The sequence below is a fragment of the Helianthus annuus genome, chromosome 8 (assembly GCF_002127325.2).
Source record: "Helianthus annuus cultivar XRQ/B chromosome 8, HanXRQr2.0-SUNRISE, whole genome shotgun sequence".
Taxonomy (NCBI): domain Eukaryota; kingdom Viridiplantae; phylum Streptophyta; class Magnoliopsida; order Asterales; family Asteraceae; genus Helianthus; species Helianthus annuus.
The window spans coordinates 151,887,771-151,899,102 of record NC_035440.2 but is presented as its reverse complement, the minus strand read 5'-3'; the positions used below and the strand labels follow the sequence as shown (position 1 = coordinate 151,899,102).

Genomic DNA, 11,332 nt, shown 5'->3' with positions numbered 1-11,332 from the left:
CCGCGATTTCTTATGGGCACAGGCATCCCAGGTAATTCAGTCTTATGGTTGGTCATCAAGGACAGGAAAAGTCTTAAGGTTTTAACCCCCCAAGCCAATGGGATCGCCATGACTTGCCTTAACGGAGCTCCAATCAGTTGCTACTCGCGAGGGGTAGTAGCGTCGATTGGTCTACTCACTACCTACCCAATAACCGCTCCTCGGACGGAGCCATACCTGTGTTACCAAAACTTGCTAGCCGACAAAGGTCGAACTTTCTTACTTCTTTATTGAAAGGGTATAACTAACTGGCTGGCACCTTACGAAGTAGTATACTTCTTTTTAGTAGTAGGAGGCTTCACATACTTTTACTACTCGAGAGATAGGGTAGCACCCCCCCCCATCCCGAAGTGACGAAGATGAAAAGTGCTTTTGCTAACTCTTTCTCGTCTTCAAAAAAGTATCAAAATGCAGTTATATAAGCTATCACTTATGCAATGAAAGATCAGCTCATCGAAGGGAAAAGTGAGAGTATCAAAATGCAGTTATATGACCATACAAACTCACTCTCCCGAGGCAGCAGAGGAAGGCAAGATTGATCATGTAAACCCAGCCGGGTGGAAAAGAACCACAGTGTCAAGCAGCCACATCCAAATTTTCTGTCTCGTTTTCACTATATTGAGCTTTACATTGTCATGAATAATGGAATTGCGGTCTTTCCAAACTTCCCATAGGATAAATAAAGCAACAGAATTGCGTAAAAAAGAATACTGGGAGCAAAGAGTCTCAGTCCACCAAGACTCAAGACGCTGCTCGAGAGACTGAGCTTGGGATATTGAGATTTTAAGATGAGACGCGAAGAAGGACCAAAGGGATGCAACCAGCTACCTTTACCATCTTTGGAAGTTCTAAATAATCTACTGATCAAAGGCTGTAAGGGCGGGCTGATCTACATTCAGCCATATAACAGTGACCCCTGAAGCGATCTTATTCTAGTTGCGGGCCGAAATCCGACAGCCAATTGCTGGCTCTGAATAACCAGCCCAGCAAGAAGCTCAATTATTTTATAACATAACAGGGCGGGGTTGCGCGCGAGCCGAGTGATGTAGGTGCACAAGAGTACTTCGCGCCACAACCATCTCTTTTTATAGGTTCTACGGACCGATGCCTGCTGCTTCATCTAGGAGAAAATAATCATAGATATGCCGGTCATTAGAAGGAAGAACCACCATAAAAAGATTCCTCGTGTATCATCTGTAGCAAAATTATGCACGGGAGCTAGCAATCCGGACCGTATTGAAAAGGTTCCTGAGACACTGCATGGAAGAGTCACGATATTCAGAAACGAGGTCCAAGAATGAAGAAGGGGTAGAATTACTGAATGAATACGAGCTGTAGCTAATACCCGAGGCATAAAAGAAGCATTTTCCACGGGATCCCGAAACCACCAGCCACCCCGACCTAATTCATGATGAGCCCACCAACTTCCTGGCAAAATGCCTACGGTTAAAAACCACCGACATGTCAAGATCAAAATTCGAATTGGTTCCTGGTCCTGGTCAGAGACCAATGTGTTCGCGCCGGCGATCCAACAAAAAAGCGAAGTAGTGGTCTCTTTCTTTCCATTACGAACGACACGCTTCGCCTGCTCCCTCCCCGTGTCCACTAGCGCTCCTGTCCAGAGCGAAGAGAAGGCGAAACGCCACCGAAGCAACATAAGCAGGCTTCTATTGCTACGTAACAATAGAGCAGGATAGCCTTTTGCGCCCACATGTTTGAATTTGAGGGTAAAGAACTTGCTTCTTATACGGGATCCGACGCATCCAGCAGAGCGAAAGAGCATAACATTCTTTTCGGCGTCATCCTTCCGCATTGGCGGCGAGTGGAGTGCCACAATCCCATTCATCATTTTTTATCTACATAAGCCAAAGCCCAAAGCACTGGCGACGTCTCCGACATAAATGCAAGGAGGATGTATAGATGATATAGGATCTTGTGGAACAGGATTTGATTCTACAAGCGGTTTGGTACGAATGAAGAAATTTCGAACAAAAGGGTCGGAACTCGCCGACAGGAAAGGAGAGAAAAAAAAAAGCAATGCCAAGAGCTCCATCAATCCGTTGTTCATCGATAGACGGAGCTCTCTCTTTATCATCTCTCGCCAGATGCAACAAAGGATGAGTCCTTTTTTGTGACAACTCGAGTTTCCAAGATTCCATTTTCGCATTTATTGCACGTTCATTGGTTGTTTAGTTGTTTATTTGCACAATTAGTTGCTATGGAATTGTATACGTTTTGATTCAGTTAAGGATATTGTATATTGAGCATGGTTATGTGTTAATTATGAAAGATTTGTCAAATGTATGAACTTGGTGGTGAAACTGTGAATTATGTTGAGATGGTGTACTTGTGTAAAATATGATACTTAGGGACGTATAGGGTAACTAGTGAAATCCTAATGATTCTTAACCCTAATCATTCACTAATCACCACACAAAATCAAAGCACGTACTTTCACTTCTCTGATCTTCTCTGGCAATCATTTGCTTCATCTTTGGCACAAGACTTTTACATCAATCTTGGTCTTTCAATTCATCTAGAATCAATCCAAGGTAATCGTTTAATCATTGCTTGTTGATAATCGTTGATTGATTGATTCATGATAAAACCCTAGTTCTTCATATGATATTTTGTGATTATTGATTTGGATTCTGAATTATTGATGATGATTAGTTGTATGTTTGATAGATTGTTCCTGTAATGATTGTTGTTGTTGATCATAGGTTGATTGATTATGATTTCTGCCGTCTATATGAATGAAATTAGGGTTCCTTATTCGTATGTGTAACTGTTATTCATGAGGTTGATGTTCTGCTCGATAATTGATGTTACTTGTGGCCCGACTTTTGATTAGTTAAGATAGTCTGAGTTTTGTGAAATGTGTTATAGTCCGAACTTTGTTATTGTTGATATGATCCGACTTTTGCAAGTAGAAACATAGTCCGAATTTCATAAAGATTCAACATATAGTCCGACTTCTATGTATTGGACATGGTCCGAATTTTAACCATGTGTAACAAGGTCCGAGTTTTGGTAAGTACATAAGGGTCCGAGTTTGTTTAAAGTGTGATGTAGTCCGACCTTTGCAAAGTGAGGGGGTCCGACTTTTATTATGTACATGTTTGTCCGAGTTTGTAAATAGGAAAGCATGTCCGAACCTTGTTTAAGCATTATGGAGTCCGACTTTTATAAATAACATGGTCCGAATTTTAGATGGGTATGATATCCGAGTTTTAACCCCAAACCCTTGTCCGAATTTTATAAGCACAAACACCTTGTCCGAGTTTCAAAGGGGCACGGCCCATGTCTGACTTTTGTGAAGCCCCCACCCCTCCCCTGTCCGAGTTTTTGGTATAAATGTCACTAGGTCCGACTTTTACTTGTAGTTATAGGGGTCCGACTTTGTAAGGGATCATGGGATGTCCGAGTTTTATGTTAGTCAAGGTGGATGTCCGAGTTTTTGAGGGATGTCCCTTGTCCAACCTTTCGTTTGTGATGCTTGGTGGTCCGAATTATGTATGCTTGCACCTGATGTCTGAGTTTTTGTTAATCATGATAGCCGATGCAACTCTGACACATATGATAATTCAGTTGAGTTTATTAACTCAGTTATCTGTGAAAGACACGTGTGTGAAGCATGAATGCTATGAATGTGACTACCTGTTATGTGGTGCATGATGTTATCTGCCAAGCAATATGTGATATAGAAATTGCATGCAAACTGTTATGATCTTGAACTGATTGTGAAAACATGCACACTATAGGACTTGACTGATTACTTGTGAACACATACTTAGCATACCGAGCAAACCAAGGTGAGTTCACACTCTTACTAAGGCATGGGATTCCCAGGGCACGGGAATTGGGATAGAAGGAATGAGATTGAATAGAATCGTACTTACACTGTTACTAGACTACCATACCATCGTCCTCGGTTGTGCAGGACACATACGTAAAACCTACGTATACTTGCATTGCTCACTGTCCTCAGGTTGCGAAGGACACTCACGTAAAACCTACGTGAACTTATACTCACTACTGCCTCGGTTGTGTCAGGCACTTACGTAAACTCCCGCGTACCCCTATCCTTGGTTGTGAAGGATACTTACGTAAAACCTACGTAAACTTGTACGTATTACTGTTCTCGGGATATGTAGAACACTTATGGTTACGAATAGTCTAGTGGTTATACAACATGGGAAGCCCCCACCAATAGAACGTACTATCGGCCCAGTAGAGCCACATGTTACAAACGAACTTACTATTACGCATTTACTTTCTGTGAACTCGCTCAACTAGTTTTTGATCCTCTGTTACATGCCTTGCAGGTCGTTAGATACATGGAGCTTGCACAGGGAGGAGCTGGTCGTTGTGGGCTTGGATCGTGATTGTTTGTTAAACACTTTATGACATTACATACTTATTTATGTTGGGTTTTATTTATACGCTTCCGCTAAACAGTGATAACATACTTATGTTTTGGGACACCTTTCATATTGGTGATTGAATGGCATTTACTTTTACTTATTAATACATGTTCAATATGATTGGTGGCTTGATCCTGGTCAGTCACGCTCCCAAGCGGTGATACTCCGCAGGTGGATTTTGGGGGTGTGACAGATTGGTATCAGAGCCATTGGTTATAGAGAACTTGGTTTTAATATGGGAAAACGTTTTTATTAAAACCAGACTATAACCAGAACAGTGCTCTCAACGATCCACAACGACGCTTCGCTCCATGTGCAAGACTCAACATCCTAGGTAATAAGGTTTATGTTTATTGCCTACATGCTAGAATTACATAGAACTTTGCTCATAGTTCTTAGATTACATTGTTCACTATTTGTTATTGCTTGAGAACACCTATGTGCTTACACTCTTCTGTCATCGCACTACTCGCGAACCATTCTCACTTATTCTACTTTTACTATGAAGATCATGTCTGGACGTGTGAACATGACTCAAGCCCAGTTGACGGCTCTTATCAATGAACAAGTAGCTGCGGCACTTGCAGCTGCACAAGCAGGTAGTATACCCTGCGGATGTGAATCAACCTAGGATCTTTAGATTCTACATTAACTCTTGTGTTTAACTTTGTCCTATTTGTACACAATAGGTCAACACGCCCCACAACCTGTGTGTACTTTCAAGAACTTCATGGACTGTCGTCCAAGCACATTCAGTGGCACGGAGGGAGCAGTTGGACTCCTCCATTGGTTCGAAAAGCTCGAGTCTGTGTTCGAGATGTGTGAATGCCCTGAGGCTCGCAGGGTGAAATACGCCAGTGGTACGTTGGAAGGAATCGCGTTAACTTTGTGAAACGCGCAAGTGCAGATCCTAGGGTTGGCAGCTGCTAACGCCACCCCTTGGAATGATTTCAAGGAACTGATCAAAAGGGAATACTGCACTCGGGAAGACATTCATAAGTTGGAAGATGAGTTGTACCATCTGAAAATGACTGGGTCAGAAATTGAAGCTTATACCAAAAGGTCAAATGAGCTGGCCGTGCTGTGTCCAACTATGGTGGACCCTCCAGTTAAGCGTATTGAGTTGTACCTCAAAGGATTGGCACCAGAGATTCAGAGCCATGTGACATCGGCTAATCTTGACAACATTCAGGCTATTCAACGCCTCGCGCATCGTCTCACAGATCAGGCAGTGGATCAGAACAGACTGCCTAAACGTATCAGCGCTACTACTACCGTTACCACTTCTGCTACACTTGCTACTCCCAGTGACAACAAGAGGAAATGGGATGGGGATTCCAGCAAGGGATCAGCTTCAGTTCAGTCACAGGTTCAGCAGCGAAAGACTGACAGTTATCAGAGTCCCAGTCAGCACTCTTCAGGCAGTCACAGGCAGGGTGGATATCGAGGGAACCTCCCAAAGTGTAACAACTGCAACAGACACCACAGTGGCCAGTGTAACAAGGGTCGCTGTCAAAGATGCCTCAAGATGGGTCATGAGGCCAAGGATTGTAGAAGCCCTCGGCCTGCGAATCAGAATCAGCAGCAGCCACCAGCACAGCAGAATCAGCAACAGGGGATGTTTTCATTGTGGTGCAGAAGGTCACTTCAAAAGGCACTGCCCTCAACTAAACAGGAACCAGAACAACAATAACAACAATCAGGGAAATGGCAACAACAACAACAACAACGGTGGGAACAACAACGGCAACGAAGCAAGGGGTCGTGCATTTGTGTTGGGGCAGGGCGATGCCAGAAATGATCCCAACGTAGTCATGGGTAAGTTTCTTCTTGACGACTTTTGTGTTACTGTATTGTTTGATTCGGGTGCGGATACAAGTTACGTGTCATTGAAAGTTAGCCAATTGTTAAAACGTGCACCAACTCCCCTAAATACCAAACATGTCGTAGAATTAGCTAATGGTAAAAGTCTAGAAGCAACACACATAATTCAGGGTTGTAATCCTATCCTCGCTGGTCAGACTTTCGCCATCGATCTTTTTTTTTGGGTAAAGGGTTACCCCGGTGAAATTTTATATCAAACACACGAACAAAACAAGTGGGGAAAAGAATAAACCCCAGTTCTCTAAAATGACATACCATTTTAGAGTATCACCACAAGACAAGAAACAAGCACAAAGCACCACCCGACAAGACACACACGTCTATCAAACACAACGAACAAAACAAGAAAAACTACTAGCCATTGTCATCATCTTCGACAATTAGCCCTCGAGGTAAGCTCCAATCTTGTAATATCTTCTCCACTTGACTCGTTCGTTTGAACCGCATCGTGTGTATCTTCATCCGAACCGTAGTTAAAATAATATCAACAAGCCGGTCAGCACTTCGTTTCTTGGACGTAAATAACCGGAAGTTCCTTTCCTGCCAAACAAAATAACAGGCCGCACTAACAACCATCTTGCAAATCACATGCATAGCGTTCTTTGAGTTAGCCACTTGAACCAAATGCGTAAAGATCATATCCCAAGAGTTAGCGATTGCAGATAAACCCGCAATATCCTTAACCCCATTCCAAACCTGAGATCCGAACGAGCATTCAAAAAACTGATGTTCATGAGAATCCGAGCAGCAAGCAGCATGGATTGTCATCGATCTTATTCCTATAGTTCTGGGTAGTTTGGCATTGTCATCGGCATGGATTGGTTATCCAAGCAGCAAGCAGAGATCCTCTGTAAGGAGAAGATCATTCGTATTCCACGCACTGGTAAGGAACCTCTCGAAGTTCAAGGCGACAAGAGTGGTGCTGTGGTTGGCATCATCTCTTTCTTGAAGGCTCAGAAATGTTTAGGAAAGGGTCATACGGCTATCTTGGCACTAGTTACTGATGCAGCTTCGAAAGAGAAAAGAATAGAGGATATTCCAGTTGTACGCGAATTTCCTCAAGTGTTTCCTGAAGATTTACCTGGTCTACCGCCTCATCGTCAGGTCGAGTTTCAAGTCGAGCTAGCTCCAGGAGCAGCACCTATAGCTCGCGCACCGTATCGTTTAGCTCCAACTGAACTAGAAGAACTGTCTAAGCAACTACAAGAGCTCTTGGATAAGGGCTTCATTCGTCCAAGCTCTTCGCCTTGGGGAGCTCCAGTACTATTCGTGAAAAAGAAGGATGGCACTTTCAGGATGTGCATAGATTACCACGAACTGAACAAGGTCACAGTGAAGAACCGCTATCCTCTTCCTCGTATTGACGACTTATTCGACCAGTTGCAAGGGTCGAGTAACTATTCCAAGATTGATTTAAGGTCAGGGTATCATCAGCTGAGAGTCCGGGATGAGGACGTCTCCAAGACAGCATTCAGAACTCGCTACGGTCACTACGAGTTTCTAGTCATGCCATTTGGGCTTACGAACGCGCCTGCAGTTTTCATGGATCTTATGAACAGGGTGTGCAAACCCTATCGTGACAAGTTCGTCATTGTTTTCATCGACGACATTCTGATCTACTCCAAGAGTCAGGAGGAACACGAGCAGCACTTACGTCTTATCTTGGAACTTCTTCGAAAGGAACAACTGTACGCCAAGTTTTCAAAATGCGACTTCTGGCTTCGTGAAGTCCACTTCTTAGGCCATGTGGTGAACAGGGATGGGATTCATGTCGATCCATCCAAAGTAGATTCGATCAGGAACTGGCCTGCACCGCGTACACCAACGGAAATACGCCAATTCTTGGGTTTGGCGGGGTATTACAGACGGTTCATTAAAGATTTCTCCAAGATCGCACTGCCGCTTACTATGTTGACACAGAAAGGTGTTACCTATCGTTGGGGTAATACGCAAGAAACGGCTTTTCAGTATCTAAAGGATAGACTATGCAGCGCACCTATTCTCTCATTGCCAGAGGGCACGGATGATTTTGTGGTCTATTGTGACGCATCGATACAGGGGCTTGGTTGTGTGTTGATGCAGCGTGATAAAGTTATTGCCTACGCCTCGCGGCAACTCAAAGTTCATGAACGGAACTATACGACGCACGATTTAGAGCTGGGAGCTGTTGTTTTCGCGCTCAAGATATGGCGACACTACCTGTACGGTACCAAGTGCACTATCTACACCGATCATAGGAGTCTCGAGCATATCTTCAAGCAGAAAGAATTGAACATGCGTCAACGACGATGGGTCGAGTTACTTAATGATTACGAATGCGCCATCACGTACCATCCAGGCAAAGCCAATGTTGTGGCTGACGCACTCAGTCGAAAAGACACTCTACCTAGGCGTGTACGAGCTTTGCAGCTCACCATTCAGTTTAGTCTTCCTGCACAGATACGAGATGCTCAGGTGGAAGCATTGAAACCAGAAAACGTCAGGGCTGAAGCCTTACGCGGCTCAAGGCAACGATTAGAACAAAAGGAAGATGGCACTTACTATGTAACAGGGCGTATTTGGGTACCACTATTCGGCGGTTTACGAGAACTTGTGATGGATGAAGCTCACAAGTCTCGCTACTCGGTACATCCAGGGTCGGATAAAATGTACCACGATCTCAAAACAACATATTGGTGGCCTAGCATGAAAGCCCACATCGCGACTTACGTCGGCAAGTGTTTGACATGTGCAAAAGTCAAAGTGGAGTATCAGAAACCAGCGGGCCTACTTCAGCAACCCAAGATACCGCAATGGAAATGGGAAGAAATTTCCATGGATTTTGTTACAGGCCTACCCAGATCTCAACGTGGGAATAATAATATATGGGTGATCGTGGATCGACTCACCAAGTCTGCACACTTCCTGGCTATTAAGGAAACGGATAAGTTCTCCACCCTCGTAGACGTTTATCTTAAAGAAGTTGTTTCGAGGCACGGGGTGCCCACCTCCATCATTTCGGATCGGGATGCACGATTCACGTCAGAGCTATGGCAAGCGATGCACAAATCTTTTGGCTCACGGTTAGACATGAGCACAGCATATCATCCTCAGACGGTTGGGCAGTCTGAGCGCACGATCCAGACTCTCGAAGACATGCTTCGGGCTTGCGTTATCGACTTCGGCAACGGCTGGGAAAAGCATCTCCCTTTGGTGGAGTTTTCGTATAATAACAGCTATCACACCAACATTCAAGCCGCTCCATTTGAGGCATTGTACGGGCGTAAATGCCGGTCACCTCTCTGTTGGGCAAAGGTGGGGGATAGTCAGATCACGGGTCTAGAGATTGTAGTGGACGCCACGGAAAAGATTGCGCAGATACGACAACGCATGGCGGCAGCTCGCGATCGCCAGAAAAGCTACGCTGATAAACGCAGAAAACCGCTCGAATTCCAAGTTGGGGATCGAGTGCTACTCAAAGTCTCACCCTGGAAGGGTGTGGTTCGTTTTGGTAAACGAGGCAAGCTCAATCCACGGTATGTTGGACCGTTCGAAATCACTGAAAGAATAGGCAAAGTAGCCTACAGACTAAACCTACCAGCTGAACTCGGTGCAGTTCACAACGTATTCCATGTGTCGAATCTGAAGAAGTGTCTGTCAGATGAGACCCTCATAGTTCCTTTTAAGGAACTCACTATCGACGAGCGGTTGCAGTTCGTCGAGGAACCAGTTAAAATCACGGACCGGGATGTCAAGGTCCTCAAGAACACTAGAATACCCCTTGTACGAGTTCGTTGGAACTCCCGTCGTGGCCCAGAGTATACCTGGGAACGAGAAGATCAAATGGAACTCAAGTATCCCCAGTTATTCGGAAACCGTGCAACCACTACTGAGGCTGAAGCTACTACTGCAGAATTTCGGGACGAAATTCCAAATCAACGGGGGGATGATGTGACACCCCAGGAAAACCAGTAAACGATACAACTTACCTAGCTTCCTCAGTAATCGCATGCTAAATTTCGGGACGAAATTTCTTTCAAGTTGGGGATAATGTGACAACTCGAGTTTCCAAGATTCCATTTTCGCATTTATTGCACGTTCATTGGTTGTTTAGTTGTTTATTTCCACAATTAGTTGCTATGGAATTGTATACGTTTTGATTCAGTTAAGGATATTGTATATTGAGCATGGTTATGTGTTAATTATGAAAGATTTGTCAAATGTATGAACTTGGTGGTGAAACTGTGAATTATGTTGAGATGGTGTACTTGTGTAAAATATGATACTTAGGGACGTATAGGGTAACTAGTGAAATCCTAATGATTCTTAACCCTAATCATTCACTAATCACCACACAAAATCAAAGCACGTACTTTCACTTCTCTGATCTTCTCTGGCAATCATTTGCTTCATCTTTGGCACAAGACTTTTACATCAATCTTGGTCTTTCAATTCATCTAGAATCAATCCAAGGTAATCGTTTAATCATTGCTTGTTGATAATCATTGATTGATTGATTCATGATAAAACCCTAGTTCTTCATATGATATTCTGTGATTATTGATTTGGATTCTGAATTATTGATGATGATGATGATGATGATTAGTTGTATGTTTGATAGATTGTTTCTGTAATGATTGTTGTTGTCGATCATAGGTTGATTGATTATGATTTCTGCCGTCTATATGAATGAAATTAGGGTTCCTTATTCGTATGCGTAACTGTTATTCATGAGGTTGATGTTCTGCTCGATAATTGATGTTACTTGTGGCCCGACTTTTGATTAGTTAAGATAGTCTGAGTTTTGTGAAATGTGTTATAGTCCGAACTTTGTTATTGTTGATATGATCCGACTTTTGCAAGTAGAAACATAGTCCGAATTTCATAAAGATTCAACATATAGTCCGACTTCTATGTATTGGACATGGTCCGAATTTTAACCATGTGTAACAAGGTCCGAGTTTTGGTAAGTACATAAGGGTCCGAGTTTGTTTAAAGTGTGA

At 43.5% G+C, this 11,332-nt stretch overlaps 3 pseudogenes; 2 read left to right on the top strand and 1 right to left on the bottom strand.

Moving 5' to 3' along the window:
* The window catches only part of LOC118481063, a 2,525-nt pseudogene extending 2,423 nt beyond the window's left edge, over positions 1–102 (top strand).
* A 941-nt stretch (positions 103–1,043) lies between these two features.
* Positions 1,044–1,677, bottom strand: LOC118480850 (annotated as a pseudogene).
* Positions 1,678–1,940: 263 nt separating this feature from the next.
* Positions 1,941–2,160, top strand: LOC110883447 (annotated as a pseudogene).
* Positions 2,161–11,332: the final 9,172 nt, after the last annotated feature.